Consider the following 27,294-nt stretch of genomic DNA (forward strand, 5'->3'; position numbering starts at 1 on the left):
CCATATGACCTGGACGTAGAACTCCTTAGTATTTATCTGAAAGAATTAAAGTCAGCATACTACAGCAATACTTGCATACCCATGATGTAGCAGTTCAATCACAGCCGCTAAGTTATAGAATCTGCCTAGGTATCCACTGACTGATGAATGGGTAAAGAAAATGTAGTAGATATACATGATGGAGTTTACTCAATCATGAAGACGAACTCAATTCTGTCATTTGCAGGAAAAAGGATGAAACTGGAGAACAACATGCCAATTGAAAGAAGCCAGGTTCACAAAATCTAGAGTTGTCTGTTTTCTCTCATATGTGGAAAGTGTACAGAAAAAGAGTACAAAAGGGTTACCAGGAAATGAGGAGACAGACCAGTAGAGTAGAGGAAGCAGACCTATAATATGTCTCAGAACACTCACCATTTTTGTGGTTGAACCATTTAAAATATTGTTCCAATGATTCTGATTCCTTACAAAGTTTTAACGTAATCCAATAGTAATAACCTGACACAAGAACATCTTTGGGATTTCTCATGATATATAGCACCTTAAATGAAGAAAAAATAAGAGAATAAAAAAATCAGCTTCAATCAGTCTTTTCCCACCTTCATCTTGATCTTTACCCAGGCAGTTTTACTGAATCTCTATTAAACATCAATGGAACGACTTCCTCCATAAGACCCCTAGTGTAATCCCAGTGTCTCAGGAGGCTGAGACAGGAGAATTTCTTGCACTACCAGAGTCCTATAAATGAAGTCTGATCCTAAGCCAAATCCTGATCAAAAGTAGTTGAACCTGCTTTTTCTTCTATAAGATGCAGGGTCTCTGGTCTGATTTCAAGGTCCTTGATCCATTTTGAGTTGATTTTTGTGCAGGGTGAGAGATATGCTTGTGGCATACAGTTAGCCGTTCTTCATTTCCTTTGTTGTTAATTTTTTTCTTTCTTTTTAAAATTTTTATCTTTATTTTTTACAGACTACATTTTGATTCATTGTACACAAATGGGGTACATCATTTTGTTTCCGTAGTTGTGCATGATGTAGATTCATACCGTTTGTGTAACGGAGGAACTTTAGATTATGTAGAGGGAAATGAGAGGGAGGGAGTGTATGAAAAATGGTGGAACGAGACAACATTATTTTATTTATTTTTCTTGCCTTATTGTGCTGGTTAAAATTTCCAATATCAAGTTGAATAATCATACTGAATGCAGAAATTCTGGTCTTCTTCCTGACCTTAGGGGAAAGTAGCTGTGTTTTATTATTAATTATATAACTGTTAGCTATCAGCTATTTTAAATGTTCTTTAGCCAATAGGGAGAATTTCCTCTATTCTCAAATTTAATGTGAATGGTGCTGGATTATGTCAAATACCTTTTCAATGTTAACTGATGTCTAATTTTTTTTCTTAATTTCTTGATGTGGCAACTTACATTGTTTATTCATAGGCTTACATTTCTGGAATAAGTACCACTTAGTAATAAAAAAAAAAGAATCATCAACTTTTTCTTGTTGTCAGATTAACTGGTTGGTAAAAACAAATTGTGACTTTTGACCCACAGTTTCTTGGTATTGAGCTATTTTGGACTCCTTCAGTGAACTTGAGGATGGTGATCTGAGCATGAGTTCACGGGCAGGACCCCAAGGCAAGTGCTGCAAAACAATACCAGTGAGGATCCCCTGGGACCTGAAGAAAGTCATTCTTTTCCATTTATTTGCATTTTGAAGAGTTTTCAGCATAGAATTTTTACATGAAACGAATAGATACAGTGTAGCAATAATAGGCTGGAAGGAAGCTGAGGAGCAAGCACTGAAGACTCTGAGTCTCAAGGACAACGGCCTGCTTTAGACTCACCAGATATGGGGGTACACAGTCACTGGATTCCAGGGGCCAGTCCTTTACCTTCTGATTGACACTTGGAAATGGGTTTCATTCTTCCAGGATTTAAGGACTGATAAGGAATTTTCATATCTACCACATCAGTGATCCACGAAGGCTTCACTTCATCTTTGTTCGCACCCTTACAGTCCCCAGTGGACTCTGGGTGTCAACAGCTCTGCATGTTCAAGCAACATGCCAAATCCAGGGAGCACGTGCATTGTGATTCCTGATGCCAGGAATGTGTAAGGACACACCTGCACTGTCACCACAATGTCACCACAGTGTGGTGAATGACGTCAACCCCACATTGAAGGCACAGTGCTTCAGGCAGACTATTGGGTCATCAGGAGCAAAAACACTTTCCCCTCTTCCTGCTAATTCCTGGGAGTAGTAATGTACTGTGTGGGGGTCTCTCAGCCATTTCCCATGTGTATGAGAAAAGGTTAACTGCCAGAAGATGAGACTGGTTATAAAACATTCAATTACCCATAAACTTATCTAATCAATAAACCCAATACTCAATAAAAGAGCCAATACTCTTTTTAAGAAAGGAGAGGGGGCTTATGGGTCTGGCCATACCAGCTGTGGCCTCTAAACACATGGAATAGCCCAACACTCTCTTTTATTTATAGTCACACAGGTAAAGGGGCCTGGAACAGGAGGAGCTGCTTCTGTGATGAATGGGATGGGGTTTTAATCAGGCAAAGTTGCAGGGGTACACGTGCTCTGGACAGATGGAGTACGATGCACCTTAAGATAAAAGCAACCTTTAATAAAAGGAACCTGTTCCATGAATTTTGTTTCATTCTTAGTATCATCCAGTAATTCTAGAGAGTCATGGCAATCACAGTGACACTGTGAATATTCAATAATTGTGGGGCCACAAAGTTTCTACAGCATTTTGAACTCTTAGTGCATGCCGTCCATTATATCATTCTACCAACCCCGGGAATTGGATGAGGAAGTTCTGAACCCCTCCCACTCGACAGAGCAAAATGGTTAACTTTCCTCTGGTTTTATTTTTGCACAGTTAGGCTCATTTGGTGGGAAGCATCCATGCATGGAATGGAATTTGCTCCAGGTCTCTCCCCCGTGACTCTGCCTCCCTTCCTCTCCTTCCCCCCCCTACCTTGAGTATTTATTTATTTATTTATGCTTTATGGACATATGTTAAGGGGGGATCCACTGTGGAGTATTTATACATGCACACAGCATGATTTTGGCAATTTCCTTTCGTATTTCCTTACCTTTCCTTTCCCTCCCTCCCTAACCCCTCAGTTCCCTTCTTGTCCTCCACTGATCTTCCCTCTACCTTTTTGATGTCACAGCACCCCCACATTTCCCCCCCTCACTTTGAAGTAGTTTTCACATATGAAGGAAAACATTTAACGCTTTGCTTTCTGCCTGTGTCTTATTTCTTCAGCATGATGTTCTCCAGTTCCTTCCATCTACCAGCAAATGCCATTTTTCATTCTTCATCATGACTTAGTAACACTCCACTCTGTATTTATACTATGTTTTCTTAATCCACTCCCATGTTGATAGGTCCCTGGGTTTGTTGTAAAACTTGACTCTTGTGAGTTATGCTGCTATCTACATTGATGTGGCTGTATCAGTATAGTATTCTGACCTTCGGGAGGCATGGATACAAAGGAGTGGGTTTGCTGGTCACAGGGGTGTTCCACTCATCATCTTTTGGTGAATCTCCATAGAACGTTCCAGAGTGGTTGTAGTGATTTTAAGTCCCCCCACAGTGTTTGAATGTACCCTTCCCCACACATCCTCCCCAGCATTTTTTTTTTGAGGTGCTGGGGATTGAACCCAGGGCCTTGTGCTTGCAAGGCAAGCACTCTACCGACTGAGCTATCTCCCCAGCCCAGTCCCAGCATTTATTATATGTGTTCTTGATGATTGTCATTCTGACTGGAGTGAGATGAAATCTCAATGTAGTTTTGATTTGCATTTCCCTGATTGCTAGGGATGATGAACCTGTTTTTGTATATTTGTTGTCCATTTGCTTTTCTTCTCCCAAGAAGTGTCTGTTCAGTTCTTTTGGAAAATGGTTAACTTTATTGGAATGAGTTCATGTGTCAGGAGTGTGGTGACCAGCATATACAGTTCCTTTGTTCCCTTGACTTTTCATGTTGCTTGTGTATCTTCTCATCTATCTATATGGACCAGAGGCAATACAGAGTCTACTTATAGTGTCCCTGAAGGTTTTGAGTACCTCACCTTTAAGGGGGAGACCAACCTTAACAGCACCTAGTGCAAAATATACCAACTTAAACCAACTGTCTTCTATTAAGGTGTTTATAGTTTTGTTGCAATAAACAGAAATAAGTGTTCAATTACTGTGTAAAATATAAACAATAAGTTTGCTGGAATGGTTTGCTGTTTCAAATGGTGAACAATGAGGGAACAGTAGTGTAAGACATGATGTTTATGAGGGAGAGGGAGAGAATACAGAGATAAAAATGTATAGTAAGAGTAAGGGAGGAATTAATAGAGGTTGGCTGTTTGTATGAGAGAAGTGAGAAAGAGAATCCAGGAAGACAGACAGGTGAGAGAAAAAAATATATACAGGTTTATTTTAAAAGTAAGAATATAAGTATACACAACAAAACTGTCATATACTATTTGGACATCCATTGATTTTTATTGAGGAATTAAAAATATTTGGATTAAAGATGGTAGAGTTGTGTGAGAGAGGGTGAAATAAAAAAAGAAGGAAAGTCTCAAGGAAACACTGAATGATTGCTTATTTTGACTTTCAAAAATTCTCTCATCTTCCCTTCTCCATCAATTGGTGGGGTTGTCTGAGGTTTGATGTTAGCTCCAGTCCAGTGGGTGCATGGCCAGTTGGGTGGGTGAGAGCTGATAGCAAGATGCCCCCACACCGTCTTCCAGTCATCTCACCCATTGCAGCTGTCCCCTTCCATCCCTGAGCACTTCAGGACTCACTGAACTGGAGAGAGTCCAGTTTTCTCCAGTTACTTCAACCTGTGCTGTCCCCCCAGGAACTTCCCCTAGTCTCTGGCTTTTCACAGGCTTGCCAGTCTCAGACTAACCCCTGCAGACCCAGCTGCAATCAGATGGACCTGTGCTTCAGCTTCCCCAGGCCCTGTCCTGTTGCAGTATCAAGATCTCAATTCCCTTTCACCTTACAGAGAGACCCAGGGATGCTCTCACACAAAGGAGTAACCCTGCAGAGAGGCAACCAGATGGCAGCGAATACCACAACAGGCACAAAGACCTCATGTGCAAGCAGACCTGCAGGTATACCTTCAGGTATACCCCAGAATACCCTCAGGCCCTGACCTGTGTCCCCACACTGAGTTGTCAGCACCCTGAGATGGCGACTGTTGCTAATCTGCAGACCTTGGCCTGTGTCCCATCATGGTAGCATCTGTGGAACTGAATCTGCAAGTACTGTGACAATGGACTTCCAGCAACAGCAGGTAGAAGGCGATCCTCTGGTGATCTGCAGGCTAAGGATGGACGATCTTCAGTTGGAAGATGGGCAGTGGGTGATGGGTAGGTGAAAGGTGGGCAAATGGATACATGGTGGATGATAGGTGGTGGTCAGTGAGTGATCAGCGCTCCAAAGGCAGGCGATATGCTGGCAGATGGTGGGCGATGGCAGTGTATGAATGGAGGGTAAACAGCAGGGGATGAGTGGGCAGTGGTGACTGCCTCGCAGAGAAACAGTATTTCCTCTGTTTGAATCTCAAGTCAGGAAGCAACAAGAAATGCAGCCTCCTTCTACTCCACCATCTTGGATCTACTTTCCCTCACTCTTTACTGCCAATGAAGGTTGGTGTCTTGTCATAGCCCTCTAGTCTGATAAAATTCTCCAGTATCTAAATGCCTGTTAACTGATGAATGGACAAAAAGACTGTGGCACATATAAGCACTGGAGTCTGTTCAGTCTAAAAAAGCCACGCAGTCCTATTGTTTATGGCAACATGAATTTACCTGCAGGACATTATAAGTGAGAAGGCAACCACTGGAAAACCAATACTATGCTCTCAGTGGAATATAGAAAAGCCAACATCAGAAGAGCAGAATAGTGCTTAGCAGAGACCAGGGATGGTATGGAGGGGAGAAGGAGGGAGCTTGTTCAATGGGTATAGCTTTACATGTAGGTTGGAGGAACATGTTCTGGTGTTTCATGGCTGGGTGTGTCACTGTGGTTAACAACGAGGCATCATATATCTCAAATTAGTTAGAAGTTAGAAGTAAGGGTTTCCAACAAATTTTTCCTTTGTGGAAGCTTGAAGTAATCAGGATGCTTCAAGCTACATATTTTTACTTGGACACATACGGGCATTGCCTGCTCAGAGTAAATGTTTCCCCTTACTGGTTTGCCCCATAGATATGTCAGTTTAAGACCTTTCTGATTTTATGAATGTTCTCTTCATTACAAACATTGGATACTTCTCTAGATTCTGAAATTCTTCTCTGTCTGATCTTTGCCTGTCTTCTGTATAGAACCATGGTCTGAAATGGTCTTTATCTTTTCAAGACGGTTTTTCTTTTCTGCCCAATTATGTTTATATTCCTTCTTGAATTTGATGATTGTGATGTTGATGGCACTCCCTTGAATTTCACTTTCATTTATGATGATTTTTATTGTTTTTGTCTGTTTTTAACTTTAGCTCTATAGGTTTCTGAATAATATCCCTCTGTGTAAAGGTCAGAGTTTGAGGTAATTGAAATAATATTTACTGTTTTTCTCAACAGTGAGATGGAAATTATTCATGTTGGGAATAAGTCAAGCCAGAGAGGGTGAGGAGGGAAAGGAGAGAGAGAGAGAGAGAGAGAGAGAGAGAGACATACACACAGAGACAGAGATACAGAGAGTAACAGTAGAGACAAATAGAGAATAGAATATAAGTGTGATGATACTTGAATTTATGGGTTATTGTTAATTTCAGACAACTCAAAGTACTGAATTATTTATATCACCAAGAGGAGGCTTTCCTGCTTGTTTAATTTTAGTTAAATCTACCATAACCGCCATGGGAGACGCTGCAGAGAAACTGCGTAAAACAAGACATCTACATGGCGCCATCTCTTGGTTCTCCATATTGGGAGCCTGGATACAGTAAATGGTTCTAAGAGGAGCCTGAATTAACAGGGAATGTTGTCATGAGAACCTCTGCTCACATCCTTGACGACACAGGTACAAGACAAAAGTGCACAAAACCCAGTAATAATTAAGGACATTAGAAAGCTCTTAAAGAAGGAACATCATCACTAATTGACAACAGAACTGTCACTGAACAAAATCCATTTGCTTCCCACGCAAAAAGGCCAAGATTTTGAGGTCAAGCTCATGGGGAAGGAGAAAGGTTAATTTCAACAGTCAGCAAACCCAGTAAGAGAGGAGGCTGTTACCAAGAAAGTCATGATAGGGACCCTGCATGCTAAAGGGCCACAGGGGGAGGAAAGAACGGGTGGGTGTGGGAGTGGGAAAGAATGAGCTGCTGACTGGAGACTTTAGGAGCCACTCCTGAGGCCTGGATGGGACAGAGTCTTGGTTAACTTTCTGTTGCTGTATGCAGCCTTCATGGGAGGAGGCAAGTTAGGTCAGCTGAGGTCAAATCAACCTTGTATTTGAGTTCCAGAGGAGCCACTTGAGAAATGATGAGTATGTTTACCTGCAGAGTTGAACAGAAACCTGACCCAAAGTTTTAGAGTAGCAGAGAAGAGACATATGACAAGAAGCCCTTGAGAGTAGCTTCTCCATTTTGTTTTCAGTTACCCATTGACGTCTGCAGCACCAAGTGAACAGTCAGGGCTGTGTCCAAAATGGTCTACAAAGTCCTGTAAAGAATCCTAAGCAACTATTATCATCCTGCTCTCATGCAAGAGGTGTTCCTACAGCAAGGTAGTGGGAGACTAATACTATATAACTCAACTGCTTGACCTCCAATATTCATGAATTTCATAGTCAACTCAAAGCAGGCAGAGGTAGATGAGTTGATTTGGCTTTTACCATCTTTCAGAGATGAGTGGAGAGACATTTGGTCACACCTACAAGAGACTAACGATGGAAGAGTCATGTTCAATTCTAAATGTCCACCTGAGGAAAACTCTGACCTTGATTTGTCCTGCTTGCCCAATGGGGTTATAATTATGGGCAAATTGGTGAGTGGTACCCAGAATCATTTACAGAGAACAGGTAACTCAACAGTGTCCCAAGCCTCAATTCAGTTCTGAACTACTCTGTACACGTCAGTTCAGATAAACCCTGTAGGTTAAATGCCGAGTAGAAACAAGTCTCTGAATGTCTCGTACCACTCACCATTTAGGTAAGTTTTCAAAGTTCAATGAATATCACTAGTTATTTGTGCTGTAAACACCACCAGGAATGAAAACAAAACTAGCTTGGAAATAAGACTCCTCCAGATCAAAATCATTGTAAATGCTGGAGATGCATGTAATAGAAAAGTAGCCTTAGTTGCTTCTACATTTTATTTCTTGTTTCAAAAATTAGACACAATCATGGGTGACATTCATATTATGTGTGTAGCCTTCTATGTGTTTAAGATACTACAAAGATCTTTTAAAGCTAGGTTGTGATGAATTGAATAGGGAAATCCCAGTAATTTTTTACAGGCAAGTGATCAGAGAAGCAAATTATAGAATTCCAGGCTCCAGAGTGAAGAAGCAGGGCTTTTTTCTTCTTTTTTTGGTCAGAGGGTGTTAGTTATACATAGTAGTTGGGTTCATCCAGAAGAACTCATGCATGCATGGAAATGCATTTCAGTTCAGGAGCTCCTTTCCCCATGACCCCTCCCCTCTCCCATTCTCCCTCTTCTACTTGACTAGATTTCCTTTTGCTCATCTATTAGTTTATATTTCATTGGTTCTTTATGTCATCCTATCCTTCCCTTCCCCTTTCCTCTAGAAATGGATTTTATGCTAAGAACTCCCCAGTTCTGTACTCATCCCAGGACAGGACAACAATTATCAGCATCCATATAAAATCCAGAATCTCTTGGACATTATTCCCATGGGAACAGGTCTTTGGGAAAACCTGCCATCTTCTCTTGGTATACTTTATGAAAGGCTTCAGCTTGGGCCACTGTGAAGTGATTCTTCCAGGCCCCACAGATGCCTGGAAACATGAAGGAGAGACAGATCGGATCTAGTGACAGGTCTGAAGACTGGGATGTCCTTTTTGGTCTTTCAAGACAGCACAATGACCACTGGGTCATGGTGAGCCCTCCTGCTGCCTGGCCACCACACCCGTTTACACTTCTACCTGCTTGGATAGTGTGTCCTGACTTCCCTTCTCTCCCCAGCCATTCTGTACAGAATCCAGAAGGTATTCTACACGTGGCATCCATGCTGATCCACTGCCAGGTCCAGTGGGTCTGGTCACTTCTGGCTCAGAGTCTCCCAGGACTTCCATGTCCTTTCAGCTAAGGACCTGAGTGCTTTTGTGGCTCTGTGTCTAGAGTCCTTGTTGTTTCAGACTCCACCCCTGTGACTACCCAGCTTAAACATGCCAAGTGACCCCTCTGCAGGCTCTTTACATGTCATGACCTCCCCACAGGTGCTGTCCTGGTGGACATAATCATGTCTTGTCCACTTGCCTCATTCAAACTTCTACTCCAATGCAGTTACTCAGTGAGACCCTCATTTCAGAACTGAACACCTCCATCCTTGTACAGTTCATACATCAAACATACATGTTCTATGCATTTCCTTTTGGAATGTGCAAATGGTATGCACTTCTATCACATTAAGTAGTCGACACTTTTTCATAAATTGCCTAAGATGTGCTGCTTCAAAGAATGTCAGAGTATATGTTCAATCGATAATTGTTGGAAGGTTTAATAAAGCATGAGTAACATACCAGGATAATGTCCTGTTTTACAGACATGAATTTAAAAAAGACCCTGGAAGTGTTAGGCAGTGAGAAAGTGGTGGGGGTGGAATGGAAGCCAAAGACACGGATGTAAGTCATATCTTATGTGATTACAGTATTATGTATCATAGAAATTAGTTGCCTAAGCTGTGGTGCTTCAAAAAATGTCATAGTACATGCTTAAATAATAATTGTTTTAAAGGAGTCATAAAGAATGAGTAACATACCAGCATAATATCGTGTTTTACAGACAAAAATTTTAAAAATCCCTGGAAGTGTTACCAGTGAGAAAGAGGTTGGGGTAGAATGGTAGTTAAAGAAATGGACATAAGTCATAGCCTCACTTATGTGATTACAGTATTTTGTATCATATGAATTAATTTTCACATAGTAGACCAATCTAATTAATTAATAAAATATATACAATTATCTAAACTAATATATTCTATGCATGTAAACACTATACTCATGTGAATATAAAGTAGCAGAATGTCTAACTTGTCGTTGCTATCCTATAAACACTCATTCTTACTCTTATTTTCATTGTTATCTTCATTACCAGACAATCTTCATTGATTTCTTCTGCTAGGCTCTGCTCTCTCAGTGAGTGACATCCCCAGCCCAGTCCTCTGGTTTATCCCTCTGTGCTCCATGTGCACTGTGTGCAGGAATCCTGACCTCTTGAGTATCTTTTGAAGCAATTGGTAGATTTATGCCATGGTTCACCATTCCAGATACATATTAGCTGGAGGAATTTTGGAAAAAGAGGTTCTCACATCACTTGCACTATATAGTTTCAACAGGCCTGAATCCAAGTGTGTTGATGGGATTAATCTTTCCTCACAGGAAGGAGGCCTGACAATGTCTCCTAGCAAACGACCTCCTCTCTACCTTCTTCAGCTTGCTCTTTCTTTGGGTATCTCTTTCTTTAGGGCTGTTCTCTATGGTAAGTCAGCAGTGGAGTAGCCCAGACACCACCATCTCCAAAACCACCCTCCTCTCCAACACTGAATCCACTTTCACCAGGTACCTGCAGACAATACCAATAACATGGAAACACTTTTCCAAAAGGGCAAAGGAGCAGCTTTCAGGGCCATGAATGATTAAATTTGATTTGTTCAAACACCTTCACTCTTAGTCTCAGGTGGTAAAGACAAGAATACCCTCCAAGGATTCTCATGCATTGTGAAACCAGAGCATTTACCTTTCCTTGTCATTGAGAAAAGCTTAGTAATTAAATTTTCAGGTAATATTTCATAATTGGACATCTTGTTTTGTTTCATGACATGGAAGGAGCTATTCTCTAGCACTGAATCCAGTTCTTCTGGATTTAACTTCTTTCCCACGAATTGACAGATCTTCTCTATGGTGCTTCTTGGGTCCTAAAATGTGAACAATCCAGAGTGATGCTGTGAAAGGGAAAGACAGCAGACATGGGAAGATTGGAATGGAAATGTTAGGAGGGATGTAGGGGAGAAAGAGGAGAGGAAGACATAACCAAATGGGAAAAGACTGAGATGGATTCCAGAAGGAGGGAGAAAGAGAAATGGCCAAGAGGAAGGACAGGAATGTGTGCATGATGTGAAGGTGGATGGGTTTCCCAGTGTGGCTGAGTTAAGGTCACCCCAGAGGCAAGTGTTAGGATTTCTAAAGAGTGCAAGATAAGGCCAGGAGACAAAGCCCCTAAAAACTCCTCCTTACCCAATGATAACTGGCACTTGAATAACATATGGCTGTGCAATGTTTTTCTAAACTAAGCCCATATCATTGATGGATATTCCTGGGAGATCACACCAAGGAAATACATCTTTATAAGAAGAAAAAGCTTGCTTGGACTCTAGACCTTCCTGATGAGACAGTAGTGCTTCATTACTAGTTTTTTTTCCCCTGAGCTCTACTTACTATATAACAAGAAGACACACAACTGTGGCAATAATTTAGAAAGTTTGTTATGTATAAATATATGACTTATAATATTTAATACATCAAAAAACAAGTAGAGATATATAATTAATACATGATTATTGTATCTCAAATTTACCAGAGCTCTTTCAATTTTATTTGTCTTTTGAAAGCACCAACACTTGACATTAAAAAAATAAAAAGTGTGTTGTGTGGTTTGAGGGGAGAAAATGACAGGGAAGTGTGGGAGCTTGCTGCTGAGGTGAACGTGGCATCCAGGGCTCCTTGGTGAGAACTGACTTCATGCTGAGAACACAGGAGAACATGAAGTAGCTGCAGGAAGGAGCCCAGAGGCCTTTCACCAGGGGAAGCAGATGCCTGTGCCTATGGCATCCTCTCTGTCCCCAGGACAGCACTACCAGGCAAGTGTTCTCTAAAGGTCTGTTCACTCTTTTACTTTTTCTTACATTGTTTAAAAATTCTGAAAAGTATTTCTAAAATTTGGAAGCTTTCAATTATGTCTGGACCTAATAAACTCACACATAGAACTGTGCAGTTTTGTGTGTTTCAGAGTGACATTTTTCTGCACCAACAGAGAAATAAATTTGGAATAAATATGTATTCAGTGTGCAGCTATCCAGTCAGTGTAAGTGCATACCTACACACTCAGATGTACATCAGTTATTTACATGGGAATATTTAGCAGCCTCTCCATTTGCTATGTGGAAAAGCACACTGACTGTCACCCACAGTCACCATCCTGTGCTCAGATCATTAGAGGTCTTACTGTGACCCAGCTCTACCCGGACCCACTCCACAGTGCTGAGCACCATCTGCAGACCTTTCCTGTCACTCCAGCCCCTAAGCTCTCAAAATAGAGTGACCTCTCAGTCACAGAGTGACTTCTCATCTTCTCATTACCTCTGTCAGTCAAGGGGAGAAGCCTGAGAGGTGGACACACTCTGTGGTTAGTGCTTTCTGTCAGTTCTTTCTGATGACTAGGTTCCTGTCAGCATCCTAGGTTCTCCACACAGAAACCTTGACAGTCATGGGTGTGAGCATAAGCCCTGGCACCCTGCCTCAGTGTGAAGAAGGGTCATTTAGATGTTTCCAGATGAAACCCAGGATGAGGCATGGGGAAAGAGCGTGGAGCTTGGAGAGTCACGCAGGAGCAGGGTAATGGAGACCCAGGGCTTGTCTACTCTTAATGACTTCAGAGAGGCTGTAAATTGACAGGGAATGTGGATTGGAGACACTGAGGACCAGGGACACTGACAAGGGAGTCAGGATAGTGGGTAGCAGTGGGTGCTGACTATGAGAGGCTGCTTACCTTCTGCAGGTCTTCATAACTCAGCAGCAGGACATTCTCCCTGTCTCTCATGGACATCCAGCCATGGATGTGCTCGAACCATGATCCATAGGGCACTGCAGGTCAGGCACAGGAGTGCAGGTTACACACTACAAAAACAGGAACGGGGCCATCCCTGTCACTCATCGCAACCTGATAGCTTGATTCAGGTACAATTGATAAATTCTCCTCAAACTAGGTAATGAAAGAGAGAGGGCAATCATTCCTGAATTCTTTCTATGAAACCATTTCATCCTGATACCCAAGCCAGTCAAAGACATATCAAGTCAGAAAACAGCAGACTACACAGACACAGAAAATCTTATTAAAATATTAGTAAGTCCTATTCAACAGTAGGATTATACATCATGACATGTTGGTTTTATCCTAGGGGTGTGAGGTTGGTTCAACATTTTCAAATCCATAAGTGTATATCACCACATCAGAATAATTTTTCTTGACCAAGGAACTTGACTGAACATCATAAGACTATGTGTGTCAAACCCCAAACCAATATCACGCTAAATGGTAAAAGACTGAAAGCTTTTCTCCTAAGATCAGAAACAATGCAATGATGTCTACTATCACTACTCCCATTCAATCGAATTTTTGAAACTCCAGCATTAGAAATCAGGCAGGAGAAGGGAATCAAAAAAGTACAAGTAGGAAATAAAGAAGTCCATGTCATCACTGTTTGCAGATGATATGATGTTATGCTTTGGAGAGCCAAAAGCTCTCCACAAACACTTCTAGAACAGATTATGCAATTCATCAAAGTAGCAGGACACAAAATCAACATACAAAAACCAAGATCTTTTCTTTATAACAATAATGAATCCGCTGAGGAAGAAATCGGGAATACAATTTCATTCACAATGGTCTTAAAAAATACCTAGGTAACCAGGCGTCTTGGCACATGCTTGTAATTCCAGTGGCTCAGGTGAATGAGGAAGGAGGATTGAAAATTCAAAACCAGCTTCTGCAACTCGTGAGACTGTAATCAACTTAGTGAGATGCTATCTCTAAGTAAAATATAAAAAATTGGCTGGGGATGTGGTCCAGTGGTTAAGCACCCCTAGGTTCAATCAGGGATACCAAAGAAATTAGACAACAACAAGAATAAAGACCTTAGACATATTCTACCCAAACAGGAGAAAGACCTCTTACAACAAAAATTATAGATCGATGAAGAAAGAAATTGAAGAAGACACTAGAAGGTAAAAAGTCCTCCCATGTTCTTGGATAGTCAGAATCAAAATTTCCATATTACCAGAAGAAATCTACAGATTTAATGCAATCCCCATCAAATACCAACAACAATCTTCACAGAAATCGAAGAAACAGTCCCAAAATTGAAATGACAACTAAAAGATCCAGTTTAGCCAAAGCAATTTTGAGAAATGATGAAGTCACAGGGATGTGACTCAGTGGCAGACAACTTAACTGGCACGTGCAAGGCCCTGGGTCTAATCCCCAATGCCAAACAACAACAACAACAACAATAGTAATAATATTACTTAAGTTAGCACATTTCAAAGTCTTGCCAGGCTCCAATCATAGTAAAGAGCTATAGTAACAAAAATATTGAACACACACATAGATCAGTTGAGTAGAAAGAAGACACAGTGACAAAACCACGCAGATAGACTCATCTTATTCTTAGAAAGACACCAAAAACAAATATTGGTAAAAACAGCCTGTTTAATAAGTGGTGCTTGGAAATCTAAATATCTACATGTAGAATAAAGATAAATCCGGCACAAAAATGAACTCAAAGTGGATCAAAAAACATGAATTAGAATATAAACATTGTAACTACTGGTAGAAAACAAAGCGCTTTCACTCCAATGTATAGGTGCAGACATGACTTTGTTCATAAGACTCCTAGTGTTGAGGAAGCAAAGCCAAGAATTGATAAGTGGAAAGGCATCAAGTTAAAAAATTTCTGCAAAGCAAAGGAAATGAGACAGAGAAGAGAGGGCCTATGGAATGGGAGAAAATTTTTGCCTGGTACTCCTGTGACAGAGGACTAACATCCAAAATATAAACAGTCAAAAATATGAAGAGAGAGCCCACAGAATGGGAGAAAAATCTTTGCCACACACACTTCAGATAGAGCACTAATCTCCAGAATCTATAAAGAACTCAAAAAACTTTACACCAAGAATACAAATAACCCAATCAACAAATGGGCTAAGGAAATGAACAGACGCTTGACAGAAGAAGATCTACAAGAAATCAACAGATATACGCAAAAATGTTCAACATCTCTAGTAAAAAGAGAAATGCAAATCAAAACTACCCTAAGATTCCATCTCACCCCAATTAGAATGGTGATTATCAAGAATACTAGCAACAATAGGTGTTGGCGAGGATGTGGGGAAAAAGGTACACTCATACATTGCTGGTGGGGTTGCAAATTGGTGCAGCCACTCTGGAAAGCAGTATGGAGATTCCTTAGAAAACTTGGAATGGAACCACCATTTGACCCAACTCTCCCACTCCTTGGCCTTAAAATCAGCATAGTACAGTGACACAGTTACATCAATGTTTATAGCAGCTTAATTCACAATAGCCAGATTGTGGGACCAACCTAGATGCCCTTCAGTAGATGACTGGATAAAGAAACTGTGGTATATACAGATAATGGAATATTATTCAGCCATAAACAAGAATAAAATTATGGCATTTGCAGGAAAATGAATGGAGTTGGAGAATATCATGCTAAGTGAGATAAGCCAATCCCAAAAAACTAAAGGCAGAATTATTTCTCTGATAAGTGGGTGGGAGGGAGGCAAGAATGGAGGATGGATGGATGATATAGAGGAAAATAAGGGATGAGGAGGTGGGCTGGGAGAAGGAAAAATAACAGTATGAAGCAAACATCATTACCCTCTGTACATGTATGGTTATGCAAATAGTGCAACTTACTTTGTGTACAACCAGAGAAACAATAGTTGTACCCCATTTGAATCAAATAAAAACTTTTAAAAATTCAGATATATTAAGCACTCAAAATCTCAACACCAAAACCAAATAACCCAAACAATGAGTAAATGACAATCATTTCTCAAAAGGAGAAATAAAATGGCCAACAATTTTATCAAAAATTTTTCAAAATCTTTAACAATCAGATGAAAACAAATCCAAGTTATACTGAGATTACATCTCACTCCAGTTAGAATCATCAAGAACACAAATCAAAGTAAATGCTGGCAGGGATGTGAATGAAAAGGAACATTTACACACTATTAGAATTGGAAATTAGTGCCACCACCATGGTTACCAATATGGGGTTTCCTCAAAGGACTTGGAATGGAAAGAGTATATGACTTGGTCATAGAGTCCCTTAGTATTTATCCAAAAGAATCAAAGTCAACATGCTATAGCAACACATGCATACCCATGCTGATAGCAGTTCAATCTCAGCAGCTAAGTTATGGAGCCAGCCTAGGTGTCCACTGACTGATGAATGGATAAAGGAAATGTGGTAGATATACATGATGGGGTTCACTCAGTCATAAAGAAGAACACAATTCTGTGATTTGCAGGATAAAAGATGGAATTGGAGAACAACATGCTAATGAAAGAAGCCAGGTTCACAAAATCTACAGTTGTCTGTTTTCTCTCATAGTGGAAAGTATACAGAAAAAGAATACAAAAGGGATACCAGGAAATTAGGAGATAGACCAGTCGAGTTGGGGAAGCAGATCTATGTCTCAGAACACTCACCGTTTCCTTGGATGAACCATTTAAAGTATTGTTTGAATGACTCTGGTTTCTTAATAAGTTTTAACGTAGTTCAAAGATAATAACCTGACACAAGAACGTCTTTGGGATTTCTCATGATATATACCACCTTAAATTAAGGAAAAATAAGAGAATAAAAAAGAGACTGCTCAATCAGTCATTTCCCATCTTCATCTTGATCTTTATCCAGGCAGTTTTTACTGAATCTCTATTAAAACATCAATGGATCTAGCTCTCTGGCCTACACCTGTAATCCCAGTGACTCAGGAGACTGAAGAATTACAAGTTCAAAGTCAGTCTAAGCGGTCGTTTTCAAGATGGCGGCCTAGAGGGCAGCTGCATTGCTCCAGGACGCAGGAATTCAAAAGAGGAGATAGTGAGAGACTTGGGACTAGCTCAAGGCCGCCGGGTGAGTCTCTCCATTGGGGAGGTGTCCCGGATGGGGCAGTAGCCCTGGAACGCAGGGAATTTTGTGAAGTACAGTTGCTTGGCGAGAAGCCCCTCCCCCCACTGAAGTAGTAAACACGGACAACTGGGATCATCGTAGAGGAGGCGGCTCAGCACAGCGCTTGGACTCGGAGCAACCACTGGGGCTCCGGCCGGCTGCCTGAGGAGGAGCTGCGTGGCAAGCTGTTTGGACGCAGAACGACCACTTCTGAACACCGGGGGGTTGCCTGGAGGAAGAGGAGAAGCGCGGCGGGTCGCTTGGTCTAGGAGTGACTACATCAGAGCCACAGGCGGTTGCCAGAGGAGGAGCTGTGTGGCGAGCTGTTTGGACTCAGAACCACCACTTCCGAACACCGGGAGGTTACCCGGAGGAAGAGGAGAAGCGCGGTGGGTCGCTTGGTCTAGGAGTGACTGCATCAGAGCCACAGGCGGTCACCAGAGGAGGAGGTGAGTGCTAAGTTGATTGTACTCAAAGCAACCGCTCCTGAACACTGGTGGCCTGCCTGGAGGAGGAGCGCGGTGGGTCGCTTGGTCTCGGAGCCACTGCTCCTGAACACCCGGGGGGCTACCCCGAGGAGGAGAAGGAGGAACAGGGCGGGTCACTTGGGCTTGGAGTGACTGCCTAGGGCTATGGGCGGTTGGCGGGAGGAGGAGACATGAAGTGAGTTGCTTGGGCTCCTAGTGACTGTGTCGGAAACCGGGCCGTTGTCCAGAGGAGGAGGTGTGTGGCGGGTCTCTGGGTCTCGGAGCTATTGTACGGGGCTCCAGGTGGTGGCTCAAAGGAGGGGCCGCATAGCCAGGCGATTAGGTGCAGAGCAGGGTCCCAGGAGCTAGGTGGCTTCTTGCTGGAAGATCCGCACAGAGACACACCTAGGGGCGGAGAGAAGTTTCCAGGACTGCGGGCGGATTCTCTGGGAGAGGCAGCCTAAGGAGACTCGCCTGCAGAGGGTGAGGCTCCCAGGCCCAGGAGATAGGTCCGGGCCCCTGGGAACGCTGCAGAGGAAGACAGCCCAGCCAAGGCAGTAGTTGTAGATTGAGGGGAACCTCTAGGAGGGGAACTGACCAGCGAGACGTCTGCAATATCTCAATGACCCACTGATTAATGAACAATATGAGAAAACAAGGGAAGAAAATGCCCCAAACAAATCTAGATGTTACATCAATAGAATCCAACGACAGCATGGCAGAAGAAATGACAGAAAGGGAGTTCAGAATGTACATAATGAAAATGATCAGGGAAGCAAACGATGAGATGAAAGAGCAAATGCAGGCATTGAATGATGAGATGAAAGAGCAAATGCAGGCATTGAATGATCGCACCAATCGACAGTTAACAGAGCAAATTCAGGAAGCAAAAGATCATTTCAATAAAGAGTTAGAGATACTGAAAAAAAACCAAACAGAAATCCTTGAAATGAAGGAAACAATAAACCAAATTAAGAACTCCATAGAAAGCATAACCAAAAGGATAGAACACCTGGAAGACAGAACTTCAGATATTGAAGACAAAATATTTAACCTCGAAAACAAAGTTGAACAAACAGAGAAGATGGTGAGAAATCATGAACAGAATCTGCAAGAACTATGGGATATCATGAAAAGGCCAAATTTGAGAATTATTGGGATTGAGGAAGGCTTAGAGAAACAAACCAAAGGAATGAACAATCTATTCAATGAAATAATATCAGACAATTTCCCAAATCTGAAGAATGAAATGGAAGATCAAGTCCAAGAGGCTTATAGGACTCCAAATACACAAAATTACAACAGACCCACACCAAGGCACATTATAATGAAAATACCTAACATACAAAATAAAGACAGAATTTTAAAGGCTGTGAGAGAAAAGAACCAAATTACATTCAGGGGGAAACCAATACGGATATCAGCAGATTTTTCAATCCAGACCCTAAAAGCTAGAAGGGCCTGGAACAACATTTTTCAAGCTCTGAAAGAAAATGGATGCCAACCAAGAATCTTATACCCAGCAAAACTTACCTTCAAATTTGATGATGAAATAAAATATTTCCATGATAAACAAAAGCTAAAAGAATTTACAAAAAAGGAAGCCAGCATTACAGAACATTCTCAGCAAAATATTTCACGAGGAAGAGATAAAAAACAAAGAAGCAAATCAGCAAAGGGAGGAATTATCCTAAAGGAACTGTCAAATAAAGGAGGAACCAAGATGTGTCAAAAAATAAATAAATAAATAAATAAAATTTTAAGTATGAACCAAATGACCAGGAATACAAATCATATCTCAATAATAACCCTGAATGTTAATGGCCTGAATGCATCAATCAAAAGACATAGACTGGCAGATTGGATTAAAAAGAAAGATCCAACAATATGTTGCCTGCAAGAGACTCACCTCATAGAAAGAGATACCCATAGACTAAAGGTGAAAGGATGGGGAAAAACATACCATGCCCATGGACTCAGCAAAAAAGCTGGAGTATCCATCCTCATTTCAGATAATGTGGACTTCAAGCCAATGTTAGTCAGAAGGGATAAGGAAGGACATTTCATGCTGCTTAAGGGAAGCATAAATCAGCAAGATATAACAATCATAAACATCTATGCCCCAAATAGTGGCTCATCCATGTATGTTAAACAAATCCTTCTCAATTTTAGAAACCAAATAGACCATAACACAATAATACTTGGTGATTTTAACACGCCTCTCTCACCACTGGACAGATCTTCCAAACCAAAATTGAACAAAGAAACCATAGATCTCAATAACACAATCAATAATTTAGACTTAACAGACATTTATAGAATATACCATCCAACCAAGAGCGAATACACTTTCTTCTCAGCAGCACATGGATCCTTCTCTAAAATAGACCATATATTATGCCACAAAGCTAATGTCAGCAAATACAAGAAGATAGAGACACTACCTTGTATTCTATCAGATCATAATGGATTGAAGTTACAAATCAATGAAAGAGTAAAAAACAGAAACTACTCCAACACCTGGAGATTAAACAATATGCTATTATATGATGAATGGATAACAGAAGATATTAGGAAGGAAATTAAAAAATTCTTAGAGGTAAATGAGAACAAAGAAACATCATATCAAAATCTCTGGGACACTATGAAAGCGGTACTTAGAGGAAGATTTATTTCATGGAGCGCATTTAATAAAAGAAGTAAAACTTAACAAATAAACAACCTAACACTACAGCTCAAAGCCCTAGAAAAAGAAGAACAGACCAACACCAAAAGTAGTAGAAGACAGGAAATAGTCAAACTGAGAGCTGAAATCAACGAAATTGAAACGAAAGAAACAATACAAAAAATTGACAAAATAAATAGTTGGTTTTTTGAAAAAATAAACAAAATTGATAAACCTTTAGCCACACTAACAAAGAGAAGACGAGAGAAAACCCAAATCACTAAAATTCGGAATGAACAAGGAAATATCACAACAGACACGACTGAAATACAAAACATCATTAGAAGCTATTTTGAAAATCTATAGTCCAACAAAACAGAAAACCTCGAAGACATCAACAGGTTTCTAGAGACATATGAATTGCCTAAACTGAACGAGGAGGACATACACAATTTAAATAGACCAATTTCAAGTAATGAAATAGAAGAAGTCATCAAAAGCCTACCAACAAAGAAAAGTCCAGGACCAGATGGGTTCTCAGCCGAGTTCTACAAAACTTTTAAAGAAGAGCTCATTCCAATACTTCTCAGAGTATTCCATAAAATAGAAGAGGAGGGAACCCTCCCAAACTCATTCTATGAAGCCAATATTACCCTTATACCTAAACCAGACAGAGACACATCGAGGAAAGAAAATTTCAGACCAATATCCTTAATGAACATCGACGCAAAAATTCTCAACAAAATTTTAGCAAATCGCATACAAAACATATTAAAAAGATAGTGCACCACTGATCAAGTGGGTTTCATCCCAGGGATGCAAGGTTGGTTCAACATTCAGGAAATCAATAAATGTCATTCACCATATCAATAGACTTAAAGTAAGAATCACATGATTATTTCGATAGATGCAGAAAAAGCATTTGATAATATACAGCACCCCTTCATGCTCAAAACACTAGAAAAAATAGGGATAGTGGGAACGTTCCTTAACATTGTAAAGGCCATCTACGTTAAGCCCATGGCTAATATTATTCTAAATGGTGAAAAACTGAAAGCATTCCCTCTAAAAACTGGAACAAGGCAGGGATGCCCTCTTTCACCACTTCTATTCAATATCGTCCTTGAAACTCTAGCCAGAGCAATTAGACAGACCAAAGAAATTAAAGGGATACGAATAGGAAACGAAGAACTCAAACTATCCCTATTTGCTGATGATATGATGGTATACTTAGAGGAACCAGGAAATTCCACCAGAAAACTTTTAGATCTCATAAGTGAATTCAGTAAAGTAGCGGGATATAAGATCAATGCACATAAATCGAAGGCATTTTTATATATAAGCGATGAATCTTCAGAAAGAGAAATTAGGAAAACTACCCCATTCACAATAGCTTCGAAAAAAATAAAATACTTGGAAATCAATCTCACAAAAGAGGTGAAAGACCTCTACAATGAAAACTACAGAACACTAAAGAAAGAAATTAAAGAAAACCTCAGAAGATGGAAAGATCTCCCATGTTCTTGGATAGGAAGAATTAATATTGTCAAAATGGCCATACTACCTAAAGTGCTATACAGATTCAATGCAATTCCAATTAAAATCCCAATGATTTACCTTACAGAAATAGAGCAAGCAATTATGAAATTCATCTGGAAGAATAAAAAACCCAGAATAGCTAAAGCAATCCTTGGCAGAAAGAGTGAAGCAGGGGGTATCGCAATACCAGATCTTCTACTCTACTACAAAGCAATAGTAACAAAAACGGCATGGTATTGGTACCAAAATAGAAAGGTGGATCAATGGTACAGAATAGAGGACACGGACACAAACCCAAATAAATACAATTTTCTCATACTAGACAAAGGGGCCAAAAATATGCAATGGAGAAAAGATAGCCTCTTCAACAAATGGTGCTGGGAGAATTGGAAATCCATATGCAACAGAATGAAACTAAACCCATATCTCTCACCATGCACGAAACTAAACTCAAAATGGATTAAGGATCTCGGAATCAGACCAGAGACCTTGCATCTTATAGAAGAAAAAGTAGGTCCAGAGCTTCAACATGTCGGCTTAGGACCAGACTTCCTCAACAGGACTCCCATAGCACAAGAAATAAAAGCAAGAATTAATAACTGGGATAGATTCAAACTAAAAAGCTTTCTCTCAGCAAAAGAAACTATCAGCAATGCGAAGAAAGAGCCTACAGAGTGGGAGAAAATCTTTGCCAATCATACTTCAGATAGAATCTATAAAGAACTCAAAAACCTCTACACCAAGAATGCAAATAATCCAATCGACAAATGGGCTAAGGAAATAGATAGACACTTCACAGAAGAAGATGTACAAGCAATCAACAAACATATGGAAAAATGTTCAACATTTCTAGTAATAAGAGAAATGCAAATCAAAACCACCCTAAGATTCCATCTCACCCCAATTAGAATGGCGATTATCAAGAATACAAGCAACAACAGGTGTTGGCGAGGATGTGGGGAGAAAGGTACACTCATACATTGCTGGTGGGGCTGCAAATTAGTGCAGCCACTCTGGAAAGCAGTATGGAGACTCCTTAGAAAACTTGGAATGGAACCACCATTTGACCCAGCTATCCCACTCCTTGGCCTATACCCAAAGGACTTAAAATCAGCATATTACAGAGATACAGCCACATCAATGTTCATAGCTGCTCAGTTCACAATAGCCAGATTGTGGAACCAACCTAGATGTCCTTCAATTGATGAATGGATAAAGAATATGTGGTATAAATATACAATGGAATATTACTCTGCCATAAAGAATGATAAAATTATGGCATTTGCAGGCAAATGGATGAAACTGGAGAATATCATGTTAAGTGAGATAAGCCAATCTCAAAAAACCAAAGGAAGAATGATATCGCTAATAAGTGGATGAGGACACATATTGGGGGGTGGAAAGAGTTAGTGTTAGGGTTAGAGTTAGGTTTAGGGAGGGAGGCAAGAATGGAGGAAGGAAGGACTGTATAGAGGGAAAAGAGGGGTGGGAGGGGTGGGGGGGAAGGGAAAAAAATAACAGAATGAATCAAACATTACCCTATGTAAATTTATGATTACACAAATGGCATGCCTTTACGCCATGTACAAACAGAGAAACAACATGTATCCCATTTGTGTACAATAATAAAAATAAATAAATAAATAAAAAAAAGGAAAAAATAAAAAAAAGACAGTCTAAGCAATGGTGGGGCACTAAACAGCTCAGTGAGACCCAAAATAGGTTTAGGGATGTGGCTCAGTGGTCAAGTGCCCCTGAATTCAATTCCTGGTACCCCAGAATCAGAAAAGAAAATATCAGTGGGTGCTTTTAATGAATTAGTTATAGCATTCATTTTTCAAAATACATTTTTAATTTCCTATTATGATTTCACTGTGTTAGGAATAGAAGAGCAATACATTGTCCCTTCTTTCTAGGACATTAGTCTACTCAACAAGGAAAACTGCTGGAAAAGTTTAAATGGTAAGTGATGAGGTATTTGCATGCTTCCCCATAATGACCACTAACAGCAGAATGGATTAAGAAATTATGGTATATTCAAATTCATAACAATATACACCATTCATGCACAGAAGACCAGTGAGGCATATCACAGATATTACATGCATATAGCATGAATGCTTTTATACAAAATTCGAGAAGAAGCAAACTAATCTGTAGCTGTATTCCATGATGTGTTTCTCTCAGTTTGTGGGCACTGATTGGTAGAGAGGCATGGGGAATCTTTCTGGACTGTAGAAATGTTCTAAGTGTGGTCCAAATGATAGTTGCCCAACTGTGCATGTATGTAGATATTGAGGCTGGTGTTTAAGATTAGTGAACACACACACACACACACACACAACACACACACACACACATCACACACAACTGGGTACTGGAACATCAGAATTTGACATTGTGTTTGCACAAACTCTCTTGGTGTTATTATTGGAGGTCTTACGTCTCCTTAGGCCTCAGTTTAGTAAGGCAGAGGTTAAGGAAACCCAACAGGAGACATGGAAATGGGTCTATTGGAGCATCCTCACTGTGAGTCACTTTATGACATTTCCAAGACAGGAGATTATTAATCTTGGTCTCTTGGTGTTGTTTACTGCTGATAATCCCTCAGCCACGGGGAGGCTGGAGTGGCTGCTGATCACAAAGCTTAGGGACATGCAGTGGGCTGCAGTGATTAGAATAGTGAGCCAAAGCTCCTAAGAAGTCCCAAGGATATGCATTTATCAATGTTTGCATGCTCTGTTCCCCATACAGACAACTCTGACCTGGGTGCATCCACCTACCTGGCAGAGGCTTTTATTGAATTAATTATGGCTAACATCTTCAAGAGCTTTAAAGAACAATACTCTAGTGTAGATGCAGTTATAAATTCTGGTTGCACATAAGATGTGGTTTTCTGGAATTAGCCAGTCCCGTTATTCCTGATTTCAGGCTAGGTAATATGTGCAATGGTCCACATCATTGCACTCAAGTGTGGTCTGAGTTGTGTCCTCCTTAGCCTTACCTAGTGTCTGAGAATCTAAGGTCTCTCCCAACGTATCTCATGAGCAGACATCCTGGCAAGATCTGCAGAGGTTACATAGGCACATGGAAGGACAAAAAGCATTAATGAAACATTAGGCACTGACCTTGGCCTTGGAAGTGAATAACGACTTGGGGAAGAGATGGAAGGGAAGGTGAGAGGTCAGGAGCCTTTGTCTTTCACTCTCATTTAGGAATTTGCAACCCTGTCTTGTCTCTAACCAGGATGAGCGTTTCCAGATGGGCACAGACTGAATCCACTTGGTATACCCTTTGGAGTGAATCAAGCAGAGAATTTCCCTCAACCAGCGGGTTCCTAGATAAGGAAGGAAAAGTGATGGTCACTCATTTCAACCTGACTTGTGAACGAAAAATCATGACAAAATCCATAACATAAACATAACCATATACCCATTCAAAGCATGCAATCAGGTAGTGCTAAGCAGTGTTAATCATGTTTCTGATTTTGCTCAGTCAACGTCCAGAACCTGTTCATCTTGAAAACTGAATTTCTCTGCTTCTCAACAACACTTCCCTACTTATTGTATCTTTCAGTCCCTGGATCCACCATGGCATTTTCTGTTTCTATGAACTTAATTTTAGAAGGTAATTTGCACCAATGGAATCATATAGTATTTGCCCTTTTGTGCCCACATATTGCATTTAACATGGTGCCCTCAGGATTGATCTATGTTTTAGAGGATATCTGAATGTCTTTCCTTGTTGAGGCTGAATTTTATTCCATAGTGTCAATATGCTGCACTTTGTTTATTCATTCACCTGTGAATGCGTTTGAGGTTGCTTCTACCCTTGGCTCTTTGCTGAGATCCTTTTATGATGTTCCCACGTCCTTGACTTTCCAGCACCCTGTCCCTTCCAATGCCTTGGCGTCAATCCTTGCCTAGTTTGCACTGCTCCTGCCCCTAGTCCCACTCCCATAGGTGCAGGATGCATGACTTTTTAGTCCCTTGCATTTTCCTGGCACATTTCTGATTCCCAGCCATCGTCCAAGCTGACTCTCCTACTCTACAACATCCCTCTCCATGTGACCTCCTGTTCAGTCTTTTCACTTCTCTTGAGCTGCTCTTTTGCTATGAGGTCTTCACTGGTCCTCCTTACCACCCGTTTCTCCCATGCCACCACACAAACACCTGAATTTGCTTAGGATTCACTCCTACGTCTTCTTCTGATACCTTGGATGATCCCCACTGAGCTCTGTTTTTTTTTTTTTTTTTTTTTTTTTGCCATGCTGGGGATCGAACTCAGGGACTTGTGCTTGCAACGCAAGCACTCTACCGACTGAGTTATCTCCCCAGCCCCCAACTCAGCTCTTGTGGCACTCTCTGCAGTTGCATGGAAGTGGTTTGGGGCACTGCCCCTTCCTCCCAAAGCAGGGCTCACGGGCATCTAGAGCACATTCCATCCATCTGCTGAGTGAGTGAGGGACACAGTCCTCACCTTTCTCATGGGTGGTTCCTGTCCTGATTCCTTACCTGACTTAGGGTAAGTCACAATTATTGTATCTTCATCCTTTATCACAAACTTAGTACATGTTTCTTTTATGTCTTCAATGTTGTAACCCCAAACAGGGAAAGGTAACCCTTCAAACCACAGGAACTCATATGTCATGATGATGAGTTCTCTAGGTGTGGAGCTGGGGTCCAGGTGTTGCCACCACTGGATGTGGCAGAAGATACTGGGAGAGAAGACTTTAAAGGACAGTCCAAAGAAACATCAACTTTTTCTTGTTGTCAGATTAACTAGTTGGTAAAAACAAATTGTGATTTTTGACCCACAGTTTCTTGGTATTGAGCTATTTTGGACTCCTTCAGTGAACTTGAGGATGGTGATCTGAGCATGAGTTCACGGGCAGGACCCCAAGGCAAGTGCTGCAAAATAATGCCAGTGAGGATCCCCTGGGACCTGAAGAAAGTTATCCTTTTCCATTTATTTGCATTTTGAAGAGTTTTCAGCATAGAATTTTTACATGAAATGGATAGATACAGTGTAGCAATAATAGGCTGGAAGGAAGCTGAGGAACACGCACTGAAGACTCTGAGTCTCAAGGACAAGGGCCTGCTTTAGACTCACCAGATATGGGGGTGGACGGTCACTGGATTCCAGGGGCCAGTCCTTTACCTTCTGATTGACGCGTGGCAATGGGCTTCATTCTTCCAGGATTTAAGGACTGATAAGGAATTTTCATATCTACCACATCAGTGACCCACGAAGGCTTCACTTCATCTTTGTTCGCGCCCTTACAGTCCCCAGTGGACTCTGGGTGTCAACAGCTCTGCATGTTCAAGCAACATGCCGAATCCAGGGAGCACGTGCATTGTGATTCCTGATGCCAGGAATGTGTAAGGACACACCTGCACTGTCACCACAGTGTGGTGAATG

General features: G+C 40.9%; 1 pseudogene; it reads right to left on the reverse strand.

Moving 5' to 3' along the window:
• Nucleotides 1-8,888: 8,888 nt before the first annotated feature.
• LOC124974881 (sulfotransferase 2A1-like) lies at nt 8,889-26,523 on the reverse strand (annotated as a pseudogene).
• Nucleotides 26,524-27,294: the final 771 nt, after the last annotated feature.

This window comes from Sciurus carolinensis, unplaced genomic scaffold (assembly GCF_902686445.1).
Source record: "Sciurus carolinensis unplaced genomic scaffold, mSciCar1.2, whole genome shotgun sequence".
NCBI lineage: Eukaryota > Metazoa > Chordata > Mammalia > Rodentia > Sciuridae > Sciurus > Sciurus carolinensis.